Source organism: Cygnus olor, chromosome 2, assembly GCF_009769625.2.
Source record: "Cygnus olor isolate bCygOlo1 chromosome 2, bCygOlo1.pri.v2, whole genome shotgun sequence".
Taxonomy (NCBI): domain Eukaryota; kingdom Metazoa; phylum Chordata; class Aves; order Anseriformes; family Anatidae; genus Cygnus; species Cygnus olor.
This window is the reverse complement of record NC_049170.1, coordinates 29587623-29608016: the sequence shown is the minus strand read 5'-3', so window position 1 is coordinate 29608016 and position 20394 is coordinate 29587623. Positions and strand designations below refer to the sequence as shown.

Sequence of the window (20394 nt, the reverse complement as noted above, 5' to 3'; positions counted from 1 at the left end):
CTTGTATCTTTCTGAAGTTTCCAGACGAAGCCCAGGACGTGTATTGTATGGTTCCCTTTCTCAGCAGACGAAGAGCATCACGGTGGCGTTTCTCTGCACGATGCAACAACAATCCAGAAGGGTTAAACCCGTTTCTCACCTGTCTGTCTCCTTTATAAGTGGTCGGTATGTCATCCTGGCAGGCCATTACAGCATGAAAATTGTATGTAGCAACTCACTGCTTTCATCTGATATTGACAGGAGGTAGATCAATCTGGATAGGATTCAGATAGATAAAGTTCACGCTCTCAGTGTATCAAAAGATGTATTTCATAGAGGGCTCTGTTTAGGTCCATCATCTTATCCTCCTGGCTGAGTTTTCAGGCTCAGGATTTCCCCAGTGGGTTGTTTTGGCAGCTGGATACAAGAGTGCAAGTATCGACCTGCGGGCGGATTGGCGCTGCCGCAGTAGGGAAGGACAGGCACTGCTAAATGCAACAAAGCAGCTGGAGTGCATCTTCTCTGGCAACGGGTTAAAAGGAGCACCACAGCTAAGAAATCCTTTTGAACCATCTTCCCTGCCTTCTTTTTGTAGCCTGGTGTACCGTTTAGCTGGTGAGGGAAGGGAGGCCGTTGCACGCTGTACCCGCTCCCATCTCCCATTTGGGTGGGCACCCTTCCATCAGCTTTCCAGACGCAGGCACAGAGGCAGCCTGTGCTCTGTCCCCTGTTACAAAAGGGAACCTGCAGCTGCCCTGCTTTGTCCAAGGCCCAGCCGAGCATGGTATGGCTCACCTTCACCCGCTCACAGCCAAGTGTTACAATCCTCATTCTGCCAGGGCCTGGGACCGGGTGAGGCTGAACTTGCTAGGTAAAGCACTGTGTGTCCCAAATGAGATACTTTTCTCCAGGCTATTCACCTTGTGGAGAGGAAAAACTGTTAGGAAGAGCAGCCAAAAAAAGTCAGCAGTTCCAGTTTCAATATGTTATCAGATCTTTCAAAACATTCAAAGTGATTTCTTTACTCTCCCATTTATGTCAGTTCTTCTTTTCACTTTTACTCATGTACACTGTGCATTAGTTAGCTGTAGCCAGTCCAGGCAGAATTTACCACAAACTCTATAATTGTACACATTTATTACTTCTCCTGAAGCTGGCAACTTGCACTTGCTTTGGAAGTGTTGCTGAGTTTTGCCCAAATGTGAGCTCAGTCGGACCAGGCTAGCATTATGCAGCTTCACGTCTCCAACCTGTCCTGCCTGTCCTGCCAAGGTAAGATTGTTTGCACACAGATTGCGCAGGCCATTGGCTCTAATTTACATCCCCTTATTCTAGATGTAAGTGCTAAACAGACAGACCAAATACTCTCAGCTGTAAGCCTGTTGCTGCCGTGAGATGCACATCAGTGCTATTTGTCCAGCATTGGTCGTGCCCAGTATCCCACACCAAAGGAAAACGGTTAAAGACAAGAACATTTTAATTGCTTTGTCTTGGAGTGAACTCTGTGGCACTGCTCACACACAAAGGATGTCAGCACTGACAGCACAGTTTTCTCATGCCCAAGTTTGCTTTGCTAGAATGATGTGCTATGTAGTGACTCACTGGCTGCTAGCAAAGAAAATCTTGTGTTGTTTGTATTGTTAAGTGCCAAGATATTTGTTTGTACAGTTCACAAGTACTTTTTGCAATCTCACTTTTGCCATCTCACTCCTGTTATGTAAGCCTGTCATTTTATGAAAGTTGTACTGCCGTTTGTCTCGAACCATTTCCATCTAGTTTTTGTAGCAAAAATAAGCACTGACACTGTTAACATTACACAGATTCTCGTAACGTGAAATATTCAAAAGCTTTCTAACATGCAATTATTCAAAAGTGAAATTTTGGAGGAAAAAAAAGAAGAGATTTTTAAAAGGATTCATAGATCCAGGAAGATTTTTTTTAATTACTTTTAATTTGCTTTTGCCTGTTGTTTCATGTAGTAATTGAGGTGAAGAGGGCTACAAAATAGCATTATTTTTTCTGACTCAGAAGTCACAGGTCAAACTGTGAGTGTTACACTCAGTAGAAACTGCACTATAAAGGAATTTCAGGCTACTTTAGACATTTCAAAGATTTACATTCTAGTTTCCCAAAGATTTTATTTTGTTGATAAACTATCATAACGATGTCAAAGGCACAGTGCTGTTTTAGCACTGAAGTAACACAGGGAAATATTTTGCCTCACACCCTTTCCTCAGGGGGTGGATATAGCAATTGAGTGCTAATTGACTGGGAGCACAATCATGGAGAAAGTAGCACACATTGCTACCTGCTTGACTGCGCTCCTTGAGGTACAGCCATCTTTAAATGCCTGCTTTCTTTTTTTTTTCTTTTTTTTTCTTTTTTTTTAATCTTTTTTTTTTCATGTCCTGGGTGCAATGCCCTAAGTCACACAGGAATATCAGAAGGTGTTCCTGCCCCTTCCCTAGTAATTAAAACAGCAGAGATTCAAATTTGTATTGAGCTTACAGCTTTGGTATGGCTCCAGAGACTTTGAGAAACTATGAAAAAAATTGCCATTTAATTTTTCTAATTTACTTCCAAAGTTTTTTTATCATATTTATTAAGTTTTTTTTTCCTTGAAGTATTGTTGTCATGTACTGCATATATGAAGTGTGTGGGCATGAGAGTTTATAGATGTAAAAAAACAGAACACTGCGCACTGAGTTCTGATTTTTATGGCTATCAGGATTGCAGCAAAACAAGGTGTTGTTTCCAGGTGATGCACACTGGGACACTAAACGAAGTCCCAGAAGCTGAGCTCAAGCATCTTTCCCTGTAGGATTACCTTTCAGTATAGTTTGCCTAAGTCTACGACCTTCTACAGGTCTAATATCCTGTGCTGAATTACAGTTACAGGAAGAAACAATGGAAGGAACAAAAGGGAAACGTGAGCAGAAAATATTTTCAAATTTTCAGTCTTTACTTCTACAAATCTGATTTCCCCTTCAACACTTATGCCAAATACTCTCCTGAACTCAATGACCCTCCTGAACAATAGGATTATACGAGTTTGTTTTATCATTTAGTTTCATATTACAAAGTTTGGTGTACACAAAGTATGTGTGTCAAAAGCACATTCCTATCCGAGCTGTCACAGAAGTCAGACCCTGCTCTCATCCGCTCTATTGCTGAATTACAACTCAACCAAGTCATTTCAGATTCATCCCAAATACAATAAGCCGGTTCACAGATATGATGTAATTTTTTATTTCCAATATACTTCTTAAAAAAATTAAATCACTGAAATTCTGTAAGTGGAAGGAGAATTAAGCCACACAGCTTTAAAAGCCAGGTTATCAAAACCAGATGGCAGAGTTGTGTTCCTTCTTGCTAACTCTCTCCATTCACTCGTCAGTCCCTCAAATCATCCTGCTCAGTAGCCCAGCTTCAACAGGAGAGGCTTTAACAAGGCTACAATGTTCCGAAGAAAGACTGAAAGCTGGCTTTCCTCCTAAACGGCAATGCTTGAGTCAGGAGGCTACCAGAGGACAGGAATGCAGAGTCGCAGCCAGTCCCCTCATGTAAAAATAACAGTTCCTCCTGTACCTTCAAGAGATGGGTCCAGTTTCAATGCTCCAAGTCCAGAGCAAATAAAGGGCCCTAGTGTGTAGTTTTAAGCATCACTACAGCGGTATGTTTGCTTTTTAAGTGCAGAGTAACTCCCCTTTAACAGATATTTGCAAGTATTGGGCTCAGTACTTAAATTACATTTTTCATCAAATTTCAAATATGAATGCATTTTGGATTTGGAACCTGTGTATTGAAACTAATTTTTAAAATACATTCATTGGCCACAGAAAATTTGAAGTACCTACTTACAGGTTAATTAGTTTTTAATTAACTGACCCTGAACTCTTACTTAAATCACTCAAATATTTGAAACAGAAAAAAAAAAGGCAAGGGAAATATGGGAAGGAGAGAGAAAACTTTCAGTTTTCTGACTTTCTGAAAAAAGCCTTTCTGAAGGTTTCTTGAATTTGGTACACCTACCTGGGAAAATAAACATTTTCCAAAGGAGAATATTTTCTGGATCCCACGTGTTTTCTTAAAGCTCAAATGCATTGTTATACTTCAACTAATGAACGACTAAAGTGGTTTCATACTACGCAAGAATAACACACCTTAGAATTATGAATTTTGTTGCTGTGTCAGCTATTATGAATTAGCCAACTTTAATTATACCAGCACTAAACACTAGCATCACTAATAAGAGTCCCATCACAATATCTTTCAAAGAATACTCTCAGCATTTCTTCATTTTGAAGAGGCAGAAAATAAACCTTCATCACCCTTCTTAAAATGATCTTAATGCTTTTAAGATCACTGACATTAATTGGGGATCTGCACATTGAGTTTAGTAGTTGCAAAAGCAAAGCAGTCTGAAGGAGACCAAAAGCATCCATAAATTTCAGTTTCTACATCACAGTCACCTGATTTATAAAACTCACTTCTTCCTTTCCTCTGAAATACTGGAAGTATACTAATTCTCTAAAAAGCTGCTGAGATCTGCAAATGTGCTCAAGACAGCTTCTAAAATAGTCACCTTTTGGAAGCAAACGTTGAAGATGAAATCTTGATGTTGCTCAAGAAGACTGCAGTAAGGATCTATTTTAAATCAAAATTTGCTGCCGATTCCTGTTTCAAAAATCTGAGACATACTTACTGGAAAAGGACTCTATTTCTCTGTTTTCTGATAAGCACTATGCATAGAAAGCTTGGAGGTGCCTCAACATTAAGAGCCATACCGTCAACGTAACATTTATTTCAAAGTTAATTTCTTAAATCTAGGTGACAAGGAAGGCCGTGGAGCAGTGGTTTGTTAGTTTTTGCCACTCATCAGGAACAAGTGTTCTCTTGTATTTTCTTGTGTTTTCTTGTACAAGTGTTATGTATGCAGAACACATTTCATATCAACTCAAGTCTGAATAGCAAATCATGCTACTCCCTCAGCCCTAGACTCCAAGGTAAATTAAGTCCTGTGGGAATCAGTAGATTTTCTCAACATCTTGTTTTAAGGAGACTATTTTTCTAGAGAAGACATGTCTTTGGGGACCCAAATGTGTTATCCTGGCAGGCCCTGCTCTCCTGATTCCTCTTCCAATTTGATTGTTCACTAGCAATAAGCAGATACCAGATAAAATAAAGTATGAAGGAAAATGCATAAATGATGTGAGACAGTGAAGCACACAGATTATTTACACATCTTCAATCCTTGCTACCATTAGGCACAGTTCTTAGAATAAATGAATGCTTTGACTATAAAAAACAAATGAACAAGCAAACAAACATAAAAAACATAACGAATCCAAGATTTATCATCCCCATAATTTCTTCTTGTTGATAATACTGTATATATTTCACCCTCCAGAATTAAATAGAATTTTAACAGCTATAAAACACTCTTTACTTTCTCCCTTAAATCAGTAGTTTAGGTACCTCTTTTCCCTGGGTATCCGGTTTATCTTGCTAGCAAAAATCCCATCCCACCATCCTGGTGCAATGCTCTGAAGTCTGGCACTTTCCTGTCCTCTGTTTCCAAACTCTGTTCCTGAACTTTCTTGACTTGATCTGCCTAGAAACAAAATATAAATGTTATCTCTATCCCAACCATCCCGCTTTCCTTGCTTTATATATGTGAATTCTGGGAGTACACACATCAAATTTTTAGTTTCAAAAGTAAAATCCTGAATGCTACCACAAAAGACTGGGGGATGCCCACTCTTAGAGGACCTACCTTGTTCTGAAACTGGTAGGAAAAACAAAAACAAAAATAACGAACCAACCAACCAAACCAAACCAACCAACCAACCAACCAAACAAACAAACAAAAAAGCCAGATCAATGCATTTGGTAAATTCTGGCCTTTTTTTTTAAAATGACACAGCAACACAGCATTATGTGTATGGACCATGTGCTCAGAAATTCCAGATCTGCAAGTCACTTAAGGCTTTTTCCAAATCTTGCTGGGTCTAAGAGAAGCTTTCTTGCTCACTCAGTGGGAGGTAGCCAACATCATGTGGCTACACAGCTGTTGTACGCTTGGCCTCGTGTTTCTCGTATGCAATACCAGCCAGCTTTTAGAGACATGATCAGAGAGTAGTGCACCTATTGATACGTTGTTTTAAAACACTCCAGGACATTGTGTTCCCTTTCCTTTCATGCCTTTTCTACAAGGCCAGAACATTTCCTCTGTTGGTAAAACAAAAATCCCTTTGGTATTCTGTGGCTTTCTCTGTCCCTAGTTATTTTCACCAGTAACACTGTTCTTCACTTTCAAAGGTACGTGACTATCAACAAGAATAATTATCTTCACAGGAAAACATGTGCAGGAATGCATCTGGCTCTGTGCTTTGACTTTACACTGGCTGCCATGTGATTGCTATTCTCCCATCCACCTCTTGAAACAAACATTGAAGGAATACCACCATTACTTCCTCAACTCTATAGGAAGTAATTGAAAATAAACTGTAACTGTTTCTCTTTACAAAGTAAAAGATAATAGGTAAAAAGAGTCAGCTAAGGAGCATAGTACCGATAAGTTTAATTTTAAGACAACCTACATGACAGACATTTCCTGCCTTTATTTGTCCAACCAAGAAAAGACCTCTATGGAGGAAAAGTAGCACTTCAATGTTTATAAATCTTTGTGTTTTAAACAGCTAAAGAACAGACCTTGTGCATTTCATGCACTGCCTGTTGGTTTGTAACTTGAGGAAACTGCGTAGTACTAAAACTGGACTGGCTTGTTAAAAGAGCCATTCGCAGGCATCCTGCAGCGACAGCAGCCCTTCCGGCTCATGGCATCTCACAGCCTCTTCCAAGGCCTTCTTTCCGAGGATTTTGACCCCCCCCCCCCCCTTCTCTCCAGTCTCCACTGGAGTGCGTAGAGCGTGTGCAAAATCCATGCAGAACACTCCGAACGCTTCCTGAGCTGTTACAGTGATGGGTGGCAAAGTAAAAGAAGGGATTGGCCTCATGTCAATGAAAAAAGTCATCCCAGATTTTTCATTTAGGCCTCTTCCCTTTGGTTAGTATTGCACATATCTGCTGTGTGGCTTATGATGCAGAGTTAGAGCCTTTTAAAAAACTCACTTATTTAGAGTGAATTAGTAATTTCCTTTCTTATATGAAATAGCCAGCACACTTCATTATAGTGTTAGGCAACTGTAACTGTGTTACTAATGTAATAAAATCACCCCACTGCTATTACTGGAACATAATAAGGTATAACGCTCAAAGCAAAGTTTTACGGAACAGAGAATTATCTGACAGAAAAACATTATTTACATTTTTTTCCAGTATGTTTATTTTAATTTTGTTCTATACAAGGGTTTTTATTGAAAAAAGAATAAATTTTCAGTGTTTACCAGCTTCTGTAAATCAGTTCTCAGAAAGATCTTAATAAGTTAGTAATAATTCTTTAAACCTTAGATTGTTGGTCTATTGTTATCCAACCCTATTTTTTTCTTTCCTTTTTTTTTTTAATGTTGTTCCTCTGATAAGGCATAAAATTTGCCATTTCAAAGGCTTAGTATGACAAGGTTATTAGTACTTTCATCATGACCAGTATCATCCTAGGACCATTTACAGTACCTAAAATTCACTGACTGCCTGTGTACTCTGTGTATGTGTTTAAGGATTCAAATGAATGGCTTTATGATGGAGGGAAGCTACAGGGAAGGTTCTTATAGTTGAACTTGGGCGTCAATTCATGGCAAAAAAAACATTTAAGCAAAGTTAAAAGGTGAAAGAGCTTAGCTTAGAATTAGAAGCCCTGTGTATAACTCAAACACGGATTTTAATCTGCATGGTAATCATGCAGAGTAGGATCTCAGTTCCAGAAATCACAGTACACATGGTTAAATCTAGCCCAAACTAGCATAACAGATTAACACTGAAATTAACACTGGGGAGGAGGCAGTGTCCTGAAGAGAGATGTTGAAATCTTTCTATTTTATGATAAAGATATGCAGGATATGTTGTATACATATGCAAAATATTAGTATTAATAACTTACAGATCTACTGATCTGTCTTTCTAGAGTAAGTTTGCTTGGGTGGCAGATTTGAGCATACTTTTGTCTAACACTTGCTTCTTCAGGTCACTTATGAGATCATAGTGTTTACAATTTACTTGTAAGCCTGCTGCTTCCTTTTAGTCTTTCAGAACGTATCCAGATTCACTCTCTGCATTTATATAAGCTGTAGAGGTTTCTATAAAGTGATTCTAAAGAAACAATCCAATAATGCTGCCCAAGACAAAACAACTCACCTCCACAAGCAAGTTCCAAAGTGCATCGATGTCAATGGAAAAATACTAATCAACAAGAATAGATTTTAGATCAGAGACCATTTTAGTAAATGGATACTGGTCCTTTCTCACATACTGGGCTAAGAGGTGTCCACGCTGCAGCTGACTGTGTGCCCAAATGACTGACAAAGCTGTCAGCGAGATTTACAGTGCATTTTCACCCCTGCATTGAGAATGAAAAAGTAAAAAGGATTATGAGATTTTGCTACAATCTCCAACTGCTGAGGCATGAGAACAACACTCTAGCCAGCCCTTGACAAAAGAATAAAACAAAACAAAACAAAACACGTTCCCTTTTCTCTGAGCTTCAAGGGCTTTGTGAAGAATGCCAGAGGAGATGGAGATCAGCCTGAACAACAAACATCTCAGCCCCCCCTTTTGGTTCTTAAAGGGTTCAGGTGTGCAACAGAGGAACAGGGAGATGCTGAGCAGAGGCCAGCAGGGAGAGCTGCCAGAGCAGCTCGGGTGAGCGCTTCTTCCCCATGCTCCTACAAACCACTGCAGTGAGCAACGGCCTCCGGAGACGGAGCAAGAGGCCAGTAATGCTGCACCCCTACTGGGCTCTGCTGGCTGCTGGAGTGCACCAAGCTGGCATTGCAACTAAGGCAGAACTGCAGCATCAGAGGATCCTCCAGCTCCTTCACCCCAAGCCACTGCATTGTGCTGTTAAGCCTGGCAGGGTAGCGGAGGCTGCTGGCTGCACAGCTGACTGGTGACACTACTTCTGCCTTTCACAGGAGCTGCTGCTGGCTGTGGGAAGCTGAGTATCTGTCCTATCCATAACAATAATGATCCTCAGGCTGCTTCCTAGCAAGGATGTGGTGTTGGAGAAAATGCTTTATACTTCCTCATAGTGTTCTTAACAGGAATGGTTGCTTTTTTCTTACATATATTGTATACAGTAAATGTACATAGTACGTGTAATAAAAGTACTTAAACAAACTGAGCCAGCATTTTCAAGGAACTCTTAGGTTCACAGCTCTCAATTTTGCTTCTTATGATGTCTGTTATGGTGTATTTGGCAGTAAGCAGCATTAGCCAAGTATAGATTCATTGCAGGTACCTTAGTTTCCTTAATAGCCTTTGTACCTCAGACAGTCTGGCAACTTGCACTCTCCTCACTGCCGAGCAGCCCTGTGACTTTTTCCTGGCTCCTCTAATGAAAGACTGCAGTTGAACAAGCCAGGAAACGCCCATCTGTCTCACCCCCACTGCAAGCAAGCACAAGAGCTACCCCCGTCCTGTGAGTCAGAACAAAGATAGACCCCTGTCATCTATGTTGTGAAAGATGAGGTGTCGTTCATGGAGGTTAAGGGCAAGCTCAGCTTCTTTTTCCACAGGAGCACTGGAAATGTCTCTACATCTGTTATAAGCGATTAAGTTTACCTGCGAGAATTTGACTGAACCACACTCTTCCTGCTTGCTTTTGGGACAATTCATTGAACTGCTCTGTGCCTCCTTTCTCCCATCTGTAAAAAGACGATGTTTATATCATTCCTTTGAAGGAATGCTACATGCACCACTTCATTACGCTGTCTCCCCTGTTACTATGAGGCCCAGCTAATACCCATCTCTATCTATGATTAGCATTGATACAGTGCTATTATGTCTGCAAACAAGAGATCTAAATCCTAACCTCTGAAATTCACTAGCCATTGAATTTGTACTGTCTTTCATTTGCCATGTATGAGTGCACAAAGAAAGCACCAGTCACCAGAATGGGTTTGCCTGGCATTCACAAAGTAGGGAACTTCCAGGCAGGGAAATTTCCCACAGATTTTATTCTTTCCAAACCTCAGTTTGGGGAACCCCATGTTTCAAACCAAACTAGTGTCTGGAAATACAATACAATTCCTCCCTGACTGGTAGGAAGATGTGTTTAACAAAAAAAAAAAAGTGTCTTTTTAAAAAATATTAATATTCTACCTAATTTTTCTCTTCACTAAGGATTGCATCTGGTAAATCCTGGAAAAATGCCAAACTTCACACCAGTACACACAGAGCTATGAGATCATTGCTTAAGGAATTGTCTCTAGTGTCGTGAGCTTTCCACAGTGGTGTATAAATCATTGTCTTTTGGAAAGGGCAAAACAGCCTGCTATACAATTTTCTTATGCTAAATTGCTGTGTGGTAAGTATACACTCTTCAGTTTACTTACAATCTAAATCTGGAGATTTTAGTCCAAATCTAGCTCTGGATATGCCCCCAAAGCCCTCAGCAATGCAGACTATGACTTGAAAGTGCTACATTGAGCATCCTCACATGCTCTTTTTGAAAGGAATTGAAACTACCTGACCATGCTGAGCTTCAGCTCTCAAACCAGATGCAGACTCAAGAGCAAAGCAGATCTTCCTCTTGAAAGAAGAGGAAGCATGGTAGGGTTAGTTTTGGCACAGTCTACTGATCACCAGTTCTTAGGTAGAGAGAGCAGGGAGTTTCCACAGTAAGCTCATGATGGCACTCAGCCTCTCTTGTCCTCAAGACAGTAAGTAAATTTTAGTAATGAAGATAGAATATAGATAAAGAAATGTTAAGTAGAAAGAGATAATAATACTGCCCTCCATGTTATTTCAGAAATTAGGACCTAAGGGGAGGAGATAAAATACTGTCTATTAAAATCAAAGTGCATTCAGTGTGTTTCTGTTCAGTGCTGGTGGTATTTACTGGAATAAATAAATAAATAAATAAATAAGCATATTTGAACATCATTGATGAAGGGAGCTCTCTGTGTTAGGTTTTGTAGTGCTTGAAGTACCTAGGCCTGCTTTGTCACAGTGTGCCAGTGCTCTGAGAGAGCTCATACCTGTCCTAACAGGGTAATACAGACACAGCTCAGGACCGCAAGCATCCTCCATAGCATTTGCAGATGTACAGATTCCATAGAACCAGAAGGCTGTTATGTTAACACGGATAAGACTGTGGAGTCTCTACCACATTGCCTTCTCATCAGCACCCTGCTGTTTAGTCTGGGATTTCTGTGAAAGGAAAAACATTATCATTTAAATACAGTCATCACCGTGTAAGTTCACATCAGGCTAGTATCAAATATCATGTAAGAAAATGCAGTTTTACAGCAAACAGATTTCATTGGTGAAAACCTCCTCTGAGAAGTTTTTTCTAGAACAGGTGGAAGCAGAAAGTGGCTTATTTCCCAGACATTTTTCTGTTCCTCCCAGGACTCTGGCAGTCAGGCATGGGAGATGTGTTGGTGGGTGCTGTAAGCTGTCAGCAGCCTGGAAACATTGAAGAAGGGGTGCATCAAAAGCTGAAAACGTCACTTCCTAACACGCTGGATCTCAGACTAAGCAGTTATAATTTCTACCTGCCTTAGAAAGCCACCCATTATAGCTCTGCTTTGAGGGGAGGTTGCTCCACACAACCACCTGTAGCCTCTTCCAAGGAGGGAAGAGGCTCTACTGCTCACTCCAGCCTTAACAATCCCTCAGTGTCTTGGACAAGCTGAGAATTTTACTTCTTATCTCACACACCATTCACTTCTTGTGGCCTAGCCTGTAGAATGTTTGAAAAAAAAATGCTCATTGCCTCAAACTCTCCCTCACCAAAGAAACAAAACCAACAAAACAACAAACCTACATGGATGCTCCAGACATGAAAGAGAAATTTGTCTCTTCTCCTCAGAAGGGCATACAAGATCATGAAAAGCAGTGCCCTGATTTTGCAGTACCCCAGCATAGAAATATTTCAAGCAAAATGATCCAAAATTAATTCAGTGGAACATAAAACAGCCTAGAATAAATATATGCACTTTACTTAAAAAAAAATATTGTTTTACGATATACAAACTACCCATCTTTCTCCATCTGATAGCGTCTACCTGTATCAAAAGAAAGCCTGTAAGCAAAATGAATGGTGCCAGCTCTCAGTTAAGTATTTTGAATGAGAGCAAAAATCATGTTTGTCTTCTGGATAAGACTGGATGCAGTGTCCTTACTGTAGCAGAATGAGCACTCACATGGCTGCCTCTCCCTGGCACAGCTTTTCCTCCACATGATCCAAAATCACAGTGTAAGCACCAAGTCTCTGTGTGTCTCTCAGAGCAGAGGAGCAAAGATACATTAAAGTTAACTCCATTACAGTTAACAAGAGCTGGAAACAGAATTATATTCTTGAAAAGTTGAGGGAAATTGGTAATTGGTGGTCCATATCCCTAGTTCTACAGTATGGTGCCACTTCCTTAGGACTTTTCAGTTGTCCCCTGAAGTTCAGCTATTATGTGATCCAAAACACTATGAAATCAATCTAATTCAGGAGTAAAAACATCAACAAAACAAAACAAAAAGCCTCTAACCATAAATGAAGCAGATTTAGGCAGAGAGGGATTCTTTGGTAGCAGCAACCTAGGAAGGATCCCATTCATGTTCACAAGGCTCTTTTGCTTTCATTTCAGCAATTCAAGTCCCAGATCTGAAAATATTAAGCAAATTATAAGCTATAAGACAAAATTTCTGGATTCTAGGATTTCAAAAACTATGGTTGTTAATCAGATAGGATTCCAGAAAAGGAGCACCCAGACATATACAGTAAAGATTATAAGGAAAAAAATATTCTATCTACGGTCTTGCTGTGAAAGTACAATAGCAGTGTTTTATGCTACATTGTATGTACGTTTGTGCACTTTAATTACTGTGTAGTTAATTATTTGCAACTAAGCCATCCTTATAAGAGGCAAAGCTATAGCGAATACTCTAAAGGGCAAACATCCCATTATGGACTACCAACCACAGCAGGATTGCAAATATGGACTATTTTATCTACAAGGAAGAGGCACACACTGGACTTGATTCAGTTGCCTGTGAGTAAACCACCATTACAAGGTGGCAATTGCCATCTTATCAGTATTGTACATTTGTACATCAGTAAGCAGATTTTTGAGCTAGAAATCGTGCTCGTATCAGGTATCCCTAAAACTGAGTGTATTTGTATAAGTAAGTTCTGTGAAACAGTTCCAGTCCGTTATTTAGAGCTTGGTAGAGGACGTTTTTCTGACATTGAGATTTATGGAAAGTATTGATGTTAAATTGGTAACTTAACCCTGCTACATGGCAGTAGAGGGGTTCTGTGCTCATACTCCTTACTCCACAGTGTTCATGTACTGATTCCTAATTTATGTCAGCACATGTCAGCAAGGACTTACCTATGTTGAAAAGATGTGATTTTAACTTCAGATTTAAAGGATCTCTGGAGTAACTTGACACAAGATGTGGTAAATCTGTTGCATACTGTAGTTGAAAAGGAAAATACAACGTAACATCAGATAAGCCATCATGCTGAGAAACAACAACATTGACATTAACTGAAGAATAAACCTTATAGGTTGGATTTAGGTAAGGTAAAAATACACATGCTTAACTAGTGTAGCAGTTCTGTTCAAAAATGCAAGATTTAGGAGATTTAGTTAATTGTTCTATCCAAGTCAAGCTACTGAGCAGACAAGAGCCACTTTCCTCCGTTACCCTAAACTTCTTTGTTTACACAACCCCTACCACCATGGCCCCAATCTCGAAGGAGTCCAGCGGCTGTTACAGTACAGATGAGAAGCAGTAACAGAAACAGAATGCTCTTCTAGATAAAGGAACTGTGATACAAAAAACATAGGGGATGCAGTTTCCTGAAATAAATATATTGGATTCTTTCTCTCATGGAGCTCAAACCTTTTTCAAACCTTTCCAGAGAACTTAATTAATCTTTAATATACCTGTCAGTCAAGTGCACTACAATGAGCTTAAGAGCTTTCTGTTGCTGGACAACTTTTGAGAGGGTTGAAAGCAAGGCTGAAACATGGGGATTATTTAACATCAATAAGAAATTACTTTAAAAAAAACATGTTCATTGTTTGGTAGTATTCAAATTGGATAGGATTTTAAATAGCTGTTAATGTTTTCTGCCAGTTGCAAGAGGAAACTGAGTTTGTCAGTGCTCTTTACCAAACCACGTTTTGCAAACTGAGCCAGGTAAGTGTAGCACAAGATAAGACACCCGCACACTGGTCTTGAAATCCTTCAGAGACAAGGCACCTTAGAAGGAAAAGTTTGCTCCATCAGCCCATTCTTGAAAAGCAGTTTGCTTCCTGGTATAAATCATTTATGTTGGACTGCAATGCCAGGCATACAGATCTGACTAATAATCTTCCCTGATCTTCACAGGTTGAGATGGGTATCACAAAGCAGTTGCTTCCTTGTGAGCTACCAGATAGAAAACTGATAACCATGATGTTCTAGAGGTATCAGTCTCATCTGCATGACTAGGAAGATAAGTTTCTTGGGTAAAATTAACAAGATAAAATCAAAATCGTGGAGGCTAAGCAGCAATATGACTGTCCTGTCATACTGGGGAAATCAGGGAGGGAACACAAATGGTGCGTGAAGTTACATGCTGGAAACTTGATTCATGGTAGTGAATGTTTAACTGCACATGCACCACTTTTCCTGGTTTTGTTTGTGTGTTTATTTGTTTTCTAATTGAGCTCTAATTTCCATTTAATGAAGCACTTCCCATTGGACTGAAGAGTGAAAAAGGAACTTCCCAACAGAATGAACACAGAAACTGCTGCACAAAAGGCAAATCACACCAAAATAAAGCAATTACCATCTCCTCAGTTACTGAAGTGTTGGCTTTTGTGTGTGTGCGTGCATGTGTGTGTTTAAGATGAACTTCAGAATTGTGGACCAAAGTAGCAAGTCTTTAGGTACATTTTTATTTAGACATCTTGCATTGAGATTGCTCATTTCCTTTTAAACTCCTGATGATATAACATTAAGGGTTTCCCCAGGGAAAATGTTGGAGGGTGGGGAAGAAAGAGTAGAATTTCCTGTATAAGCAAGTCTTTATTTCTACCAAATTTATACCAAGTCACTGTACAGTTTACAGCCCGCTAGAGCTAAGCAGCCTGAAGTTTCAGTTGTCTGAAAAGTGAAAGAGGAGGTGTTGTTATCAGGAACCTAATCAGGAATTTATGGTTGCAACTTGCTTTTTTCTTTGCTTTTTCCTTATTTCTTTTCAGACATGCTGACTTATCACTACTGGTTTCACTCAGACGGAATTTCACCAAAGAAAAGCTTTGGCCAGAGATTAGAGCACTGACTGGTGACACTGAAATCCCCAAAGTGCGTGATTCATAAGGGGGATCAGAAACAGGATTTCACATTCACAGCGAGGTGCCCTTGGTCATGTAGTTATTGGGCTTTCTGGGATCAGCTTCTGGAGCTTATGAAAGCACTAGTTTGCTCCTGATCAGAGAAATTGAAATTGGGAAGTTCTGAAACCTTCCGAGCACTTCCTAAGACATGGACGCTATACATTATCTTGCCAGACCTCCGTAAGTGCTGACCTTAGGAAGCACAGTATTATAGATGCAGGACAATCATGCTTCCCCACCCTCCCCTGTTTTTGTAAATTTCTGTTACAAGTCAAGACTTGAGAAAAAATAAGACACATTTACTCAAAGAGAAAGGTTTTGTTTAGCAAGTTTTAAGAAAAATTTGCATTTAATTACAGTTATGGAAACTTGAAATTAAGCAGTTTCCTTGAGACAAGGAAACATTATTATCGGACAGATTTCTTCTGGCAGTAATAGCTAACTAAAAGTTTGGTTTTAATTAGCTTAAGGAAACTCAAAAACAGGGAAGTTAAATTCTTATTAGAGCAGCTTGACAATAAATGAGCACATGATTTTTGCTCTCACAAGGAAAGCAGGAGGAAAAAATACTTATTATTTTCCATGGAAATGTGACGTTGGCTATATGCCACTTAATGCGGTTTGTCAATATGAGTACATATGAATACATATGAATACATGCTTAGGTAAAAATGTTTGCTTTGCAGAGCAGCAAGGTTTTTGTTTACTTTCTTGGTTTGGTTTCTTATTTTAGAAAGAGTAAGTTTGCTGAATTGCTCTTTGAGGGAGATTCTCTAGAGGCCTCAGAAGAGAAGAAATAGGAAGTTTTGTAATTAAAAGTTATTTGAGTATGAATAAAATACTGACTCTAAATAAAAGATTGCTTTCTGTGCTTATATGGAATCAGATTTTAAAAGATATTGGTTGTTGGTGGTGGGGAAGTATCCATGAATGAAAGGGAAAAGAAAGCTTTAAAAAATCTGAGCACGGCTCCTTTAGATTAGAAGTTTCTTTTCTTTAGCACTGCACTCTTTTTTTTTTTTTTTTTTTTGGATGCACTGATCCAAGTTGTCTCTTGGATTTTTTCATTTTCTTTCTACGTTTTCTGTACATAATTTGATTTTCATCTCAAAAACTGGACATTTGTCTGCCATATGTTTTACACAGACTAACACAATAAGATGATGATCTCAGTTAGGGCTGCTAAGTGGAAAAAATACCATAAAATCCTTCCATCCAACATGTCAAGCAATTCAGCTGCTACCTATTAATCTAGAAAAAGTGGAAAGTATAGGAAAACATGGCACAGATAACAAGGTAAAGATGAAGTGATTAGCCCTGATGTCCATACTTCAAATTGCTCTGCCAAAATGAAAGCCATTGCATTAGCTACAGAGCACATTAAAGGCTAGAGCTCCAAACCTGAATTCATCAGCTGTCCCTGTGGAAGTCTTTCTCGTGACTACCACAGAGTTATGTAACAAAGTTAGGGCCTAGCTGCTGGGTTTTCTGGTTAGGAACTTTTTTTTTTTTTTCCTGCTAGCAAGACTGACATCTAGTGGCTTCATCAACTTATCCCCAAGCATTTAAATACTCGGTATTTCAAGCAGTTTGCTTCATAAAAGCATGCAAGCCAGACACTTGTCATGTGGTTTGGGGGCTTCATACACACCAGTCTTACAATTGCCATTCTTCACAAACAGTATTTCGGCCTTGTAATGCCCGATCTGTCGAGCATGAGTGACAAACAGGCATGTCCCCCTTCTGGGAGAGGAAGGAGCAGCCTGGAACTAAGCCTGGAAAGCTGTTGCATGACTATGGACTCAGAGGTCACGTCTTGCTTCAGTTTCCCCTTTTCCTTTCCCTGTGGCTTCTGAGAAGGGTTGGATGATCTATAGAGCCAACAGCTAAAATCAAGAGGCTGCTTTAGCCATATTGGTTTTGGGTTGCTTCATTACAGTTTGTTGTTGTGAGGAAGCCCAATCAAGGTTTGCAGAAAGTTCAATTAGACTTGCAAATAAAAATTGTTAATCATTTCGGAGGAATATGAACATAGTGGCCTTTCTGTGGATTTTGTTTTTCTCAGATATTGTAGTCCCTGGCAAAAAGAAAACCAGAACATATACACATATACACTATAGAACTTGTACTTGCAGTCTGGCTAGCCCCTCGTGCATTCATTGAAGATAAATGTGTACTCGTACTTCAATATCATTTAGTACCTGTGATTAGATGAAGAACTGTTGCCTCTTGATTCCCTCTTTGTCTCAGTTCTGCAAAGTAACCTGAAAAAACAAACTTTGAGCCCTAGAGAAAGCCCATCTAAAACCAAAAGTACAGATGTTCAGGAGTCTACACATTCACACCAGACTATAGGAGCATGACCTCTATTTTTTTTTCCTGAAACACCTGTCACAAAGTAGGAACACAAATACATCCTCTCCTTCACATTTTTATTCTTGTCTCATTGAACAGTACATTCTTAAGGCAAGACTAAACCTGTGCTATTGCTTGAGCATACACACTGCAGCACAGCAGGGATTTGGTGCTAGCTGGGCACACACTAGCCTCACTTTGAACAAGCAGGAGTGACAAAGCGAACCTCAAATCAGAAAAACATTGAAACTCCAGTTTCTACCTTTCCTGATGCATTTTGAATTTCTTTGCATTCCTGGGCCCACCCAGGCCACAAAATTAATGAGAGTTGCCCCATTGCTATGCCAATATGTGCCCAGCTGTTATGTACTGCCCTGGGATATCTCATCAGTCACTGCCACCAGAGCTTCACCTCTTCCCCAAGGGTGAGAGGGATGCCCTTCTGTCATACCACAGATGCCTCTGGCAGGGTGAGTACCTTCATCCTGCAAGAGGCCACTGGAGCAGCTTTCACACCTTAACAGGCAGTGAAGTGTTTAATTCTGTGTACAAGCTAAATAACTACCTTATATCAGTTCTGTCTCTCTGCCGGACATTTCTTCTTGCACTGTATCTGTAATCTTAGGCTGAAAGAGCTTCTTGTATGCCCTGCAAAATCTGGAAGAAATACAGTTCATAATGGTATTACAACTGGTCCCAACACAATACATTTTCCTACTTCCCTTAACGTTCAATGTTCAGAAAACCTGAAGGAAAGATATAACCTTACTACTTTCTCTTCTTTGTGCTTATTCAATCTGAGGACAGGATTTTACTTTATTTTTTCCCTAAAAGAAAATCGTTTACTGAAGGATAATGGCAAATGGAAATGTGTCTTTACACATGAAATTGTGTTTCTGAATGAGTCTTTGGGTAGGTAGCTTGCTGGAGATATAGTAAGTTCCCCCAGACTGTTTTTGAAAGGTCCCATTTCTGTGCTTTCCTTTTCAGATGACTTTTGCTCCCAAGTCATGCTCAGCTGAGATGCTAGCAGATTCACCAGGCCAGCTTTAGGTACAGGTCAAATAGGGACCTGCCACGGTCAGCAACAAACTGCGTGAAAGAACAGCCAAGGCTCTTCTGCTTTTCTACTCTGTGCCAAAACTGTAATAACCTAGACTTTGCATTGCTACTGCTATTACCACCACGTAAAGGCTATGTATGCACTTGCTCCTATGTGGATGTTCAGAGCTGCCCTTTCCCCTCTCCCCAGTGCTCCTCTCTCCCCATGACAAAGTCAGACACACAGTCTGGAGGCAGCAAAATTCAAATTTCGCCTACACTGTCAAAAATTTCAAAGCCATGCAACACTTTTCAGAGACTGTGTCATAAATGTTAACTCTTCTCCTTTTCATACATCAGTATGTGTACATCGCTAACTTATTAGTCACACGAATCCAGTTTCCTCCTTCTCTCTCAATTCCTCCGTCTGTTTTCTGCAACCCGTTTTCTCCTAAAAGCAAGGTTTTCCAGCCAGGAGAAATGTTTAAAATATGTATACACATATATACAGGTCTTAACTGTTCCTCCCCAAAGCAATACAATTCTGTGATTTTCCATTAATTTCACCAAAGCAAAAGGGCTGAGTATTTTCATACACCCTGCCTCTACCAGCTTTGTTACCGTTGATTTTCCATGCATATTTTTGTATCTTAGAATCTGAGACTCCCTGATCTGAACTACATACAGATCCATGTGCACAGTAATGAATAAGGACCCAAAGAGATGCGTTGCACAGGAAAGAGAGATACCACTCACCGACTTGCAAAAACAGGGACTTCCTGACAAACTTCACGTGATGTATCACAGAATGCCTCTCCTTCCTCTGTTCTAGAAGAAGATAAGCAAAGAGATCAACTTGCAGCACCCCCTTATTCAGGGAGATGTTTATTCTTCCATTGCACAAAAGCGCTGGAATATATGGTCTGCCCATCTGTGTTGCTAAGAAACAGGGCCCTGTTGCCTTGGGACTTGATTCAGAATTCAAAAACGAAAATAGCGTCTCAGTAGACTGCATAAAATCAGCTTGAAACCTAGCAACAAGGCCACAAGTTCAATGTGATTCTCTTACGTGTTAGAAAACAAGGATATTAGAAAGAAAATATGACCAAGGAAAAGAAAACAGTAATTTGAAAATAAAATAGAGCTGTTGTATCACCAATTATCCTAAGGGACAAAGCCATCTTTTTGCTAAACACACTTCTATGACCTATAAGATCTGACGTTTTTCTACCCTGTGCTCTGAGTAGGTTCATATTGATTATAACAAGTGAACACAAAGCAGCACCAGTATTTACACTGCTATTTCCTGAATATTCACCTTGTGCAGTACGACAACACAAGAGTCAGGATAGCAGAATTCATTTCCAGTCTCTAGTTCAGTTTTCAAGCACTCTGCCAACAGAATAATTTAATAATTTCTACACAGGCCTTGAAACGATCGCCATTAAAATGGCATGGATTGCAACTGGGGGCGATTACTTAACCATATATACTTACATCACCCAGTCTT

The 20394-nt window shown here is 39.8% G+C and overlaps 1 long non-coding RNA gene across 1 annotated transcript; it reads right to left on the bottom strand.

Annotated features, from left to right (window-relative positions):
- Positions 1–71: 71 nt before the first annotated feature.
- On the bottom strand, positions 72–19839 carry LOC121065605. The gene is made up of 11 exons (XR_005817193.1): positions 19641–19839; positions 18409–18500; positions 17690–17752; positions 13488–13572; positions 12642–12757; positions 11136–11307; positions 9718–9800; positions 8293–8494; positions 5458–5593; positions 775–899; positions 72–253 (listed from the first exon to the last, which is right to left on the bottom strand). It is a non-coding gene; the product is annotated as an uncharacterized LOC121065605 (long non-coding RNA).
- Between the last annotated feature and the right edge of the window lie 555 nt (positions 19840–20394).